The sequence below is a fragment of the Dama dama genome, chromosome 8 (genome assembly GCF_033118175.1).
Source record: "Dama dama isolate Ldn47 chromosome 8, ASM3311817v1, whole genome shotgun sequence".
NCBI classification, from domain to species: domain Eukaryota; kingdom Metazoa; phylum Chordata; class Mammalia; order Artiodactyla; family Cervidae; genus Dama; species Dama dama.
The window spans coordinates 6792934-6802372 of NC_083688.1; the positions used below are offsets into that span (position 1 = coordinate 6792934).

Genomic DNA, 9439 nt, shown 5'->3' on the forward strand with positions numbered 1-9439 from the left:
GAAAACAAGCTCCGAGGTTTCCTCTCCAGGGTCCTTCCCCCACCTCCCAGGCCCTCACCTGGGTTTGGTTTCTGTGCCTCCGGACCCCACCGGTCCACAGCATCAGCAGGGGACCAGCCTATGTGAGGTGTCTCCTGGCGTCCTGGAGCAGATGCCGCCCAGCAGTCAGAATGGCAGCTCTGCTGTGTTTGAGCTCTGCAGCTCTGGGCAAGCCCCTGGCCCTCCCTGAGACTTCCCTCCCCCTCATCTGTAAAAAGAGAAGGAATTCCAGCCCCCCTGGGACTGTTGCGGGGGCGGGGGGAATTAAATGAAACAATGGAAAGAGCATGAGTGAGCTCTACCAATCTGATTATTGATAAACAGGGATGGGGGCAGGGGAAGGTCCCTTGTTCTGGGCCCAACTCCATGCCAGGCCCTGAGGGGCTGCAAGGGTGAAGACTGCAGTGTCCGCTGAGTGTGGAGGAGTCGGGATCTAGATGCTAAGGGAGAGAACCCAGAAGGTACCGGAGTTGGAGACTCTGGCAGGTCAGTTTCTTGGATGCAATAAGGGGGATATCTTGGGTGCTGTCTAGGTCTTCTGAGTCTGACATCCCAGACCCTGTGCTAAGGGAAGGCCAGGGAAGGTTGCGATGGACGTCTGTGTTGTGACCGTGAGAGCCGGGGGTGAAACTTGGCTGGAGGCCAGTGCTCCTCCATTCCCTCCCACCAGCTTCTGTGGCGGGTTCTTCTGCATCCCTGGCCAGCCCGCATCACTGCCCATCTCATCAGCCAGGCTTCCTTCTTCGGCCTTCACAAGCCCCTGTTCCTCTTTCAAGACCAGCTTGGGTGTTTCTTCCTCAGGCAGGCTTCCTGACTCACAGGAAGTCACAATTGGGCATTTCCTCCTTGAAGCTCCTAGAAATCCTCTCCATCACCACACTTGCTCCCTTGCTTGGACTAAGGGCTGTCCACTCACCAGGTCTGAAGGAAGGCTTGAATTTTACTCACCGTTGCCCGTTGAGCATTCAGCAGATGATTGGGTCCAGAGTTGATGGTGACAGATGGGTAGGTGACAGGAGAGGGGACAGAATGAATGAAGGGTGGGTGAAGGAAAGAACAAATTGAGAGACAGGTCCATGGGCAGGCATATAGGACCTCAAGGGGATGGTTGGATGGATGATTCTATGGGTGGATGGATAATCGATGAGTAATCAATAGGTCGGGAATACTCAACTACTGATCATTACTCTTAGCGTCACACATCTCTGGAATCACAAACACATAAACACACATCCTGGATGTGCCGGGAACTCCCCTTGCTTCCAGCCATTCTTCCCTGGCTCTGATTTTCCCTCCAATGCATGCATGTGGGTCTAAGAATCTACCCCCGAGAATCTGGGCTAAGTCGCTCATCCAAATGTCTTACCTTTATCATCCCATTGTAATTTCCCAAGCATCATTGTGAAAATGATGGTAACGAACTCACTGTGAACTTTAACTACGACCCTAGGCTCTGGGAGTGAGCGTTTCTGGATAGTCCTGTGTTCAAGCTCAGAAGGAATCTCGGGCCACGGCGTTGGCAAAGACGCCAGGATCACTTGCAGCCGTTTTCTGGTTTGCCTGGTCTAGTTGCCACCATCCCGTGCAGCCCTCACCTCCCACCCCTTAACTATCCCTTCCTCCCAAGGGAGAATTTAGCAACTTAACCAGAAGTGCTCAGTTCTCCTCCGCCATCACCCTACCCCCATGCTGTCTCAAGGTCCTAGAAGAATAGGGGTTGGAACCCATTTTGGAAGTTTATTATCTTCCCTTATCTGTGAACTCCGGGAGATGGTGAGGGAATGGGGGACCTGGCAGGCTGCAGTCCACCGCGTCACAGAGTCGGACACGACTTGGCAACTGAACAACAACAACCTGCCCTTAATCTGTCCCCTGGAATCAGCCGAGGTAGAAACACTGCAGGATTTGGGGTCAGAGGACTTCAGTTAAAGTTTTGACGTTAGCCCTTGTCAGCTGCTTCACTCTGGCAAGAAGGGGTTGGTCCAGGGACAGACCAGGGCAGCAGGAAGACAGGCTTTGCAACCACACAGCTGTCGGTTCCAGCCTGCCCCCATCAGGGAGTAGTCGTGACCCTGGGCAAGATGCTCCCCTGAGTCTCTGCTTCCTCAACTTGCAAAGTGGGAGCAAAAGCCCTACTGAGCTCCCAGAGCTGTTGTGAGAATCAAAGGACATGCTGCTCCACACTAGAGGCTACAGAACCCTGACATGTGATCAGGACGAACTAAGATGCGCCATAAGTGCAAAACACACACCAGATTTGGAAGACTTCGGAAAAGATGTAAAAACCTCTGGAATTTTTCCATCAATTTTACTGGATAATATTATTTGTTGATATTTTGAAACGCTGGGCTAAATAAAATGTTATTACACTTTTTTTTTAAAGATGATGCTCAAAAGTCCTTCCGCTGTACAGCCTCTCTGAGCGTGATGGCTTCCCTTCTGCCTTGCAACAGTGTTTGCCCAAGCCTCTGTCACGGCTTTCAGCAACTACTGTGGTTGTCTATTAAGGCATCCATCTCCCCGACTAACCCATGAGTTCTCTGAGGTCAGGGACTCTTGTCTTGGTCATCTCTGCCCCCGGCTCCAAACACAAGAGCCTGGGACAGGGCAGATCTCAGCAAAAATTAATTGAGTAGATAAATACCTGACTGTGAAAGCCGTGTGAATGTTTATTATTCGACCATACCTGGAGTCCTAGATGAATACATCAGGGTACACGTCACACATGATCAGGGCCCTGGCAGGAAACAGATGGTGCATTCAAATTGAGTAATTTGAAGAGAATTTAATCAAGGGTCTATGACAAAGATGTGGGCAGGATTTAGGGAGACTAGGAGGGACAAGGCAGATGTCCCAGGGCTGGCAATCATGCAGAGTTGTTTTCACTCACAGCCCGAAGGGTGGGGAGGGAGGGGGTACCTGGACCCAGAGCCACAGTTGTATGCTGGGGCTGCTGACTGGAACTGCAGACTTTGGGTGAGGGACACGGGCAGCCTGTGGGTACCCTGCAGGAAGGGGCTGGGGCAATAAATAGACTGTCACTCTCCACCTGCCTCTGCCTCCTGCCCCACCCCACCAGAAGCCAGAGGACAAAACCCATTGATGTCACCTACCAAGGTCACCTACCAAGTACAGAACAGATGGAGATGGGCAGAGGACAGTTCTGGAGGGACAGAGAAATCAAGCACTAGAGTGAACGTTAGACACCCCAGGATCTTCGAGGGGCTCTGGACATCCTTGGAAAGTACAAGAAATGCTCACAGCCAACCACAATTGTTAGTCATGCAACTTCTGTGTGTTGGCTGCTGTGGGAAACTCTTTTCCAGGCTCAGAGAGTCCAGGAAACGTGCCCAGGGAAGACTGGAACATAGGTTGGCCTCAAAATGCTGGTTCTCCTTGCCTCTTGGTGACGTCATGTCAGGAGCTAGGCTACGCACTTTATCAACAGCATCTCTAATGTAGGTCATGTCCTTTTCCGTCTCAGAGAGGCCAAGTGACTTCTCTGGAGCCACAAAGCTCACGGGAAGTAGGGGCGGGGTGGAGAAGCAGGGTGGGAGAGTTTGCCTTTAATGAGGGCAGGCGACTGGCAACTTGCATGGTGGCGCCGCAGGGATTTTTTTTTAGCCCCATTAGCCCCAACGGGTGGAGTCACCTCTTACCAGGTGCCTGCTGGAGTCACTCCCCCAGCTGCAACCACAGGATTTAGATTTTCAGAGCTGGGCCGGGCCCTCAGCATCCTCTAGGCTGGCTCTTGTCTGTGACTCTAAAACTAATAATAATGAAGGCAGTGACAGCCATGGCTTCCTGGGCCCCTGGTATATTCAATCATTGTCTTTTTCTACCTGGTCACTAAATCTGGCCGCAAATCTCCCCGAGGATTTTGATACCTGCGCATGCGTGCGTGCATGTTCAGTCGTTCAGTCCTGTCCGACCCTGTAGGCAGGTACCACGGCTGCTCATGTTGCAGATCAAGAACGGAGGCTGAGAAGGCAGAGGACTTGTCCATCATCACACAGCAAATCACTCTCAGAGCCAGACTTGCCCCCAAGCCAGTGCCTGCAGCTCAGAGCACTGACTCCGGACCCAGGCAGGCTGAGCTCATCTGCACCTATCAGATGTGCTGACCTCCGGCAAGTCATTTTTCTGCATCTAAGTTTCCACACCTGTAAAATAGGGACGACATAGTACCTACTTCATTTGGTTGTGGTAAGGATGAAATGATTATTCTCCGCAAAGCACTTAAAACATCGGCTAGAACATACCAAGGGCTTCAGGATTATTTTACCTTCAGGTCCACCAAGCTTTCCACCCCCACCTGCAGAGGCTCTTAGAATTGTGTTCCTGTGTGACCCTGGCTTACACAGTAATTACACATGCCCCACCGGGGCATGCCTGTGTCTTCCCTGCTCATCCGACCCCCACCACAACCTCACCCCCACTTTACAGACAAGGCAACTCAGGCCCAGAGAGAAGGGATAACCTGGCCAGGTCTTCACACCTCAGATGTCTCAGAGCCAGGATGGCAGCTCCCACAGCCAAGCTGGTAATCCCCGCCCTTCTCCCAACTGCAGGAAACCCAGATTGTTATGATTACTGGTATTGTCATCCGAAACAATACTCGAGAGGACAACAATGCGACAATCACGGAGGGTGCTTATTTCCACGGGCTCCACAATCATCCTGCAGCCCAGCGGGGAGGGAGCCTGGGGCTTTAAGAAGAGGCTCCTCAAGGCAGGATGAACAAACAACCAGTGAAACCCTGCAGCTGGGCCCCAGGTGCCGGGAGAGAGAGTGGGGCAGGAAGCGGGCAGGCCATTTCTTTCTTTCCTCTTCTTTCTTATTTGTTTGAGAAGCAACTTTACTTTCTAAATCGGTCATTGTCACCCGTTGGCCCCTGCCCCACCTGGGCCAGGGCCTCTGGTGACAGGAGCTCTGGAGGAAGTTCTAGGGGGCAGGCGGGAAAAGGGTGCTAGGTGTGGCAGGGCCCAGGGCCCAGCTGGACCTGGGGGGGGGGGCCCTCGTCCCCCTCCTCCGGGTGACCAGAGCCTGGCAGACAGTGCTTGCCTGAGGTTTGACCTGGATCCTCCGGGTTCAGCTGCCAGGGGACAGGGGCCCATCCTAAACTGGGAGGGTAGTGGGGGTAGTGGTTAGGGGCAAGGCCCTCGATTCAGACCCGTCTAGCTTCCAGGCTCTGTGATCTCATTTTTCTGAGCCTCTGTTTTCTCACCTGTAAAATGGGAGTGGTTGCTGTGAAGATTAAACATCATTAAATAACAGGACCGGGGTAAAGCATTTAGCACCTTGACTGCTGCTGCACTTAGCATATTCACCAGCTGGAGACTCACTTAAGAGGCCAATAGTTACTGGGGCATTTACTATGTACCAGGTGCTTTCAAAGCATTCTACACCTATTCATTCATTTAGTAACACCCTCCCTACTTAAGAAATGAGAAAATTTAGGTACATGGAGAGATCAAATGCATTAGACACACAGAGGCTGATGCATGTTTTGCAGGCTGTCAGTAGCGCTAAAACAATATTGGGGGGGCCCCTTTAAGAAAAAGAATAGAAAATTATATAAAATAAGGTACAAGGCCATGCAAGTGAGAGACCTGAGGCTTAACTTCACGAGCCTCACCTTAAGCCTCCCACTAAGCTCTAGACCACCCTGCTAGCAAGTAGCTGAGCCCAGGTGGCCAGCTCCATAACCCACAGTTGGTATAAAAGCGGTACTGCTGGTAGGCGAGGCAGTCACTGCAGAATGCCATCCAAGAGGCCAGCAAACAAGAGGCAACTCTTCCACTGTGCTAGCCACATGCCACACACTCTTCTAATCTAACCCTCCCAATGACCCAATGAAGTGAGCACATTATTACCATTCCCATTACACAGATGGGAAAAATGAGGTTCAGAGAGGACCAGTGACTTGCCTGAGGGCAGAGCAGGATTCAAACCCAGGCAGCCTGACTTCAGAGGCCTTATGTTCACAATAACTGTTACTTTCCTCTTCCCTGGGGATCAGAGCCTCCTGTCATTCCTCACCTTGCTTTGCAGGTCGTACACCTCTTACCCAACAGCAGCTTGGGGTAGGGACAAGGCCCCTAGACTTTGGAGTCAGAGATGCTTGTATACTAATCCTCAGGCTGTCACTTCCTTTCTGTGAGTCCAGGAGGGAGACTTCTCACATCTCTGAACCTCAGTTTTCTCATCTGTAAATTAGGACTGCATAATTTATAGGGTGGCTATAAAGTCTATATGCACTGATTATTATTTAACATGTTTTGTAATATTCAATCAATGAACCATGTATTAAGTATGTATATTTGCCTCTGTTTCTAGACCTTAGGGCTTCCCTTATAGCTTAGTCGGTAAAGAATCTGCCTGCAATGCAGGAGACCTGGGTTCGACCCCTGGGTTGGGAAGGTCCCCTGGAGTAGGAAATGGCAACCCACTCCAGTACTCTTGCCTGGGAAATCCCATGGAGAGAGGAGCCTGGTGGGCTACAGTCCATGGGGTTGCAAGAGTCAGACACGACTTAGCAACTAAACCACCACCACCAATAGACCTTATGGCTGCCCTGGCTAATACTTCATAGGATAGCTTGGAGGACCAGAGATAAAGAAAGATGAAGTGCCTAGTCCATATTAACAGCTCAGATTGATAGAGATTGCTACAAATGGAGGCAAGGTGAGAGGTCATTGGTGAGGAGGAGATTTTGGGATGGAGAAGGGGCACAGAGCCAGGTGTAAGACCAGCTGCACCCTGGATGGGTTTCTATCACGGCTCACTGTGTGACCTTGAACAAGATGCTCCCCTCTTTTCGGGCTCAGTTTCTGCATTTGCAAGTGGCATGCATTCCTCCCAGGGCATGAATGAAATTTTCTCTAGGGTCCTTAAGAGACTGAGTTTCTGAATAGAAGCACAGGACTGTCTTCTGGGATCCCCTGAGAGCTGCTCCCGTGGGGACTCCCACTCCTCTGGGTGCCCTTTGTGGCCACCACCCTTCACACAGAGAGGAGGGTTTGCAGTGAACTCTCACATCGCATTTGCTCCAGGAGCACCGCAGTGTGGTGGCCATGGCATGTGAGCTCCATCGCTGGAAAGCTTGGTTCTAACCTCCATTTCCTCATCTGCAAAATGGGGAGGGAGATAATAGCCTTGCTCATCCCCACTGTACAGAGAAGGAGAGCGAGGTCCCAGGAGGCACAGGACTTGCTGAAGGTCAAGGTTCCCACCTTGTCCTTGTTTTCCTGCCCCTGCCTCGCCCCCTCCCAGGTGTGGGTTTTCCAGGGGGCACTCCTGGCTTCCTCTCCCCATCCCAGAGGGTTGGGTCATCTTGTCCTTCTCCTTCTCCCTGGCATCCTGTCTCTCTCTTCTCCACCTAGTAAACCCAGCCAGTGGGGTCAGGCCAGCCCTGGTGCCCCCACTTGTAAGTACAGTGAATCTGAGCAAGCCACCTACCCACTCTGAGTCCCTAATTCCCTTATCCATGAAATGGGAACAGCAGTCCCCACCTCCTATATGAAAATGCTCAGCACACCAAGCATCTGACCCACTGTGACATGCAGAGAACATTAGCACTTAAAATTTGTTTTAATATTTATTTATATATTTGGCTACGCCAGGTATTAGTTGCAGCACGCAGGATCTTTCAGTTGTAGCATGCAAGATCTAGTTCCCTGACCAGGGATCGAACCCAGGCCCCCTGCAATGGGAGTTCAGAGTCTTAGCCACTGGACCACCAGGGAAGTCCCCAGAACATCAGCATTTTTTGTCCCCATCAGTTGTCTTTTGGAGCCACCACAAATGTTGCTTTCCTATAGAGTTGCCCTGGACCCTCCTAGGAGCCCAGGAGTTTCTCTGGGCTCCCACAGCCCAGGCCCTGTGGCACCTGTCATCCTGAATGGTAGCTACTCACCATCATATCGTATCTCCCGATGCTGCAGACGCCTGTGTGCTGCCGTGTCTGACACAGGAACTGGGGTACATACAGCAGGGGCTCCATTAAAGACTGCTGAATGGACACATGTATATGGAATTTAGAAAGGTGATAACAATAACCCTATATGCAGAACAGAAAAAGAGACACAGAAATACAGAACAGACTTTTGAACTTTGTGGGAGAATGTGAGGGTGGGATATTTCAAAAGAACAGCATGTATACTATCTATGGTGAAACAGATCACCAGCCCAGGCGGGATGCACGAGACAAGTGCTCCGGCCTGGTGCACTGGGAAGACCCAGAGGAATCGGGTGGAGAGGGAGGTGGGAGGGGGGATCGGGATTGGGAATACATGTAAATCCATGGCTGATTCATATCAATGTATGACAAAACCCACTGGAAAAAAATAATAATAATAATAATAAAAAAAATAAATAAATAAAGACTGCTGAATGAATCAATGCGTGAGGCCTCAGTGGCCCTGAAGGTATTAGCTAAACCTTCTACCGCATCAGGGTCGCAGGATTCTGGGGCTATGACCACTGCCACTATCAACAATTTCTTCCACCAGCAGAATAAGTAGCTTCCAATTACTGAGCATTTAGCGTGTGCCAGGCATCGGGGTAGGCATTTTTCGGTGTCAACCTGCTCCCACCTTTCACCCATCCTATGGGGTTGGTGATTCTGTGAGTGTCCTCATATCACAGGTAGGGAAATGGGCTCTACTGGAAGCTGTGGAAGGATCTACTGGCCCACCAGGGCTCACAGCCTTTTTCGACACCAAGTGAGGGTGGATGGTTGGAGCCCAGAACAGGGGGTGCCTGTCACCCCTTCCAGAATTTGCCTTTTTCCATTGCCTCCTTGTAGAACTTGTCTCCTCCCTTGAAGACTTTGCTTCTCCTAGAACCTCTCTCAGACTCGTCAGTCTCCTTCCCAAGTTCTGAGCAACCTGGAAATCTCAGTGTTCCCCAGGTTCTGCCCTTAAACCTGCAGGCCTGTGGGGGTGTCCTCACAGGTTCCTACCCACTGGGAAAGGCAAGTAGGCCAGTCACAGGGCCCCATTCTCCTTAGTACAATGGTTGGGTTGGGTCTTGCACATGTGATGGGCTGGTCAATCAAGCCTCCACCATCCCCAGCACTGCTGACGCAGCAGGTGGGGACCACTGGCTTTCTCCTTCCGAAATGTGAGCCGATAAAGACTCTGAACATGTATCTTTTCTGGGACTGGAGAGGGCCAATCTGTCATGGGAGAGAAAGAAGGTGGCCCATTCTTAAAGAAAGGCAGAAACAAACAGAATTGACTGATGGAGGTGGCAGGGAGATAACCCAATGACATTATCAGGAACCCTGAACCCAGCAATGCCTAAAGTTGACACTCCCTTGAAACTCCAAGATAACAGAGCCACTAGACCCTTTTTTTTTTAGACTCCTAATCTCTGTCATTTTCCTTAAAAAAAA

General features: G+C 51.1%; 1 long non-coding RNA gene across 1 annotated transcript; it reads right to left on the minus strand.

The window, feature by feature from the left end:
• Positions 1–374: 374 nt before the first annotated feature.
• On the minus strand, positions 375–8056 carry LOC133060609 (uncharacterized). Its single transcript, XR_009693790.1, has 4 exons — positions 7958–8056; positions 3927–4202; positions 3699–3808; positions 375–2776 (listed from the first exon to the last, which is right to left on the minus strand). It is a non-coding gene; the product is annotated as an uncharacterized LOC133060609 (long non-coding RNA).
• Between the last annotated feature and the right edge of the window lie 1383 nt (positions 8057–9439).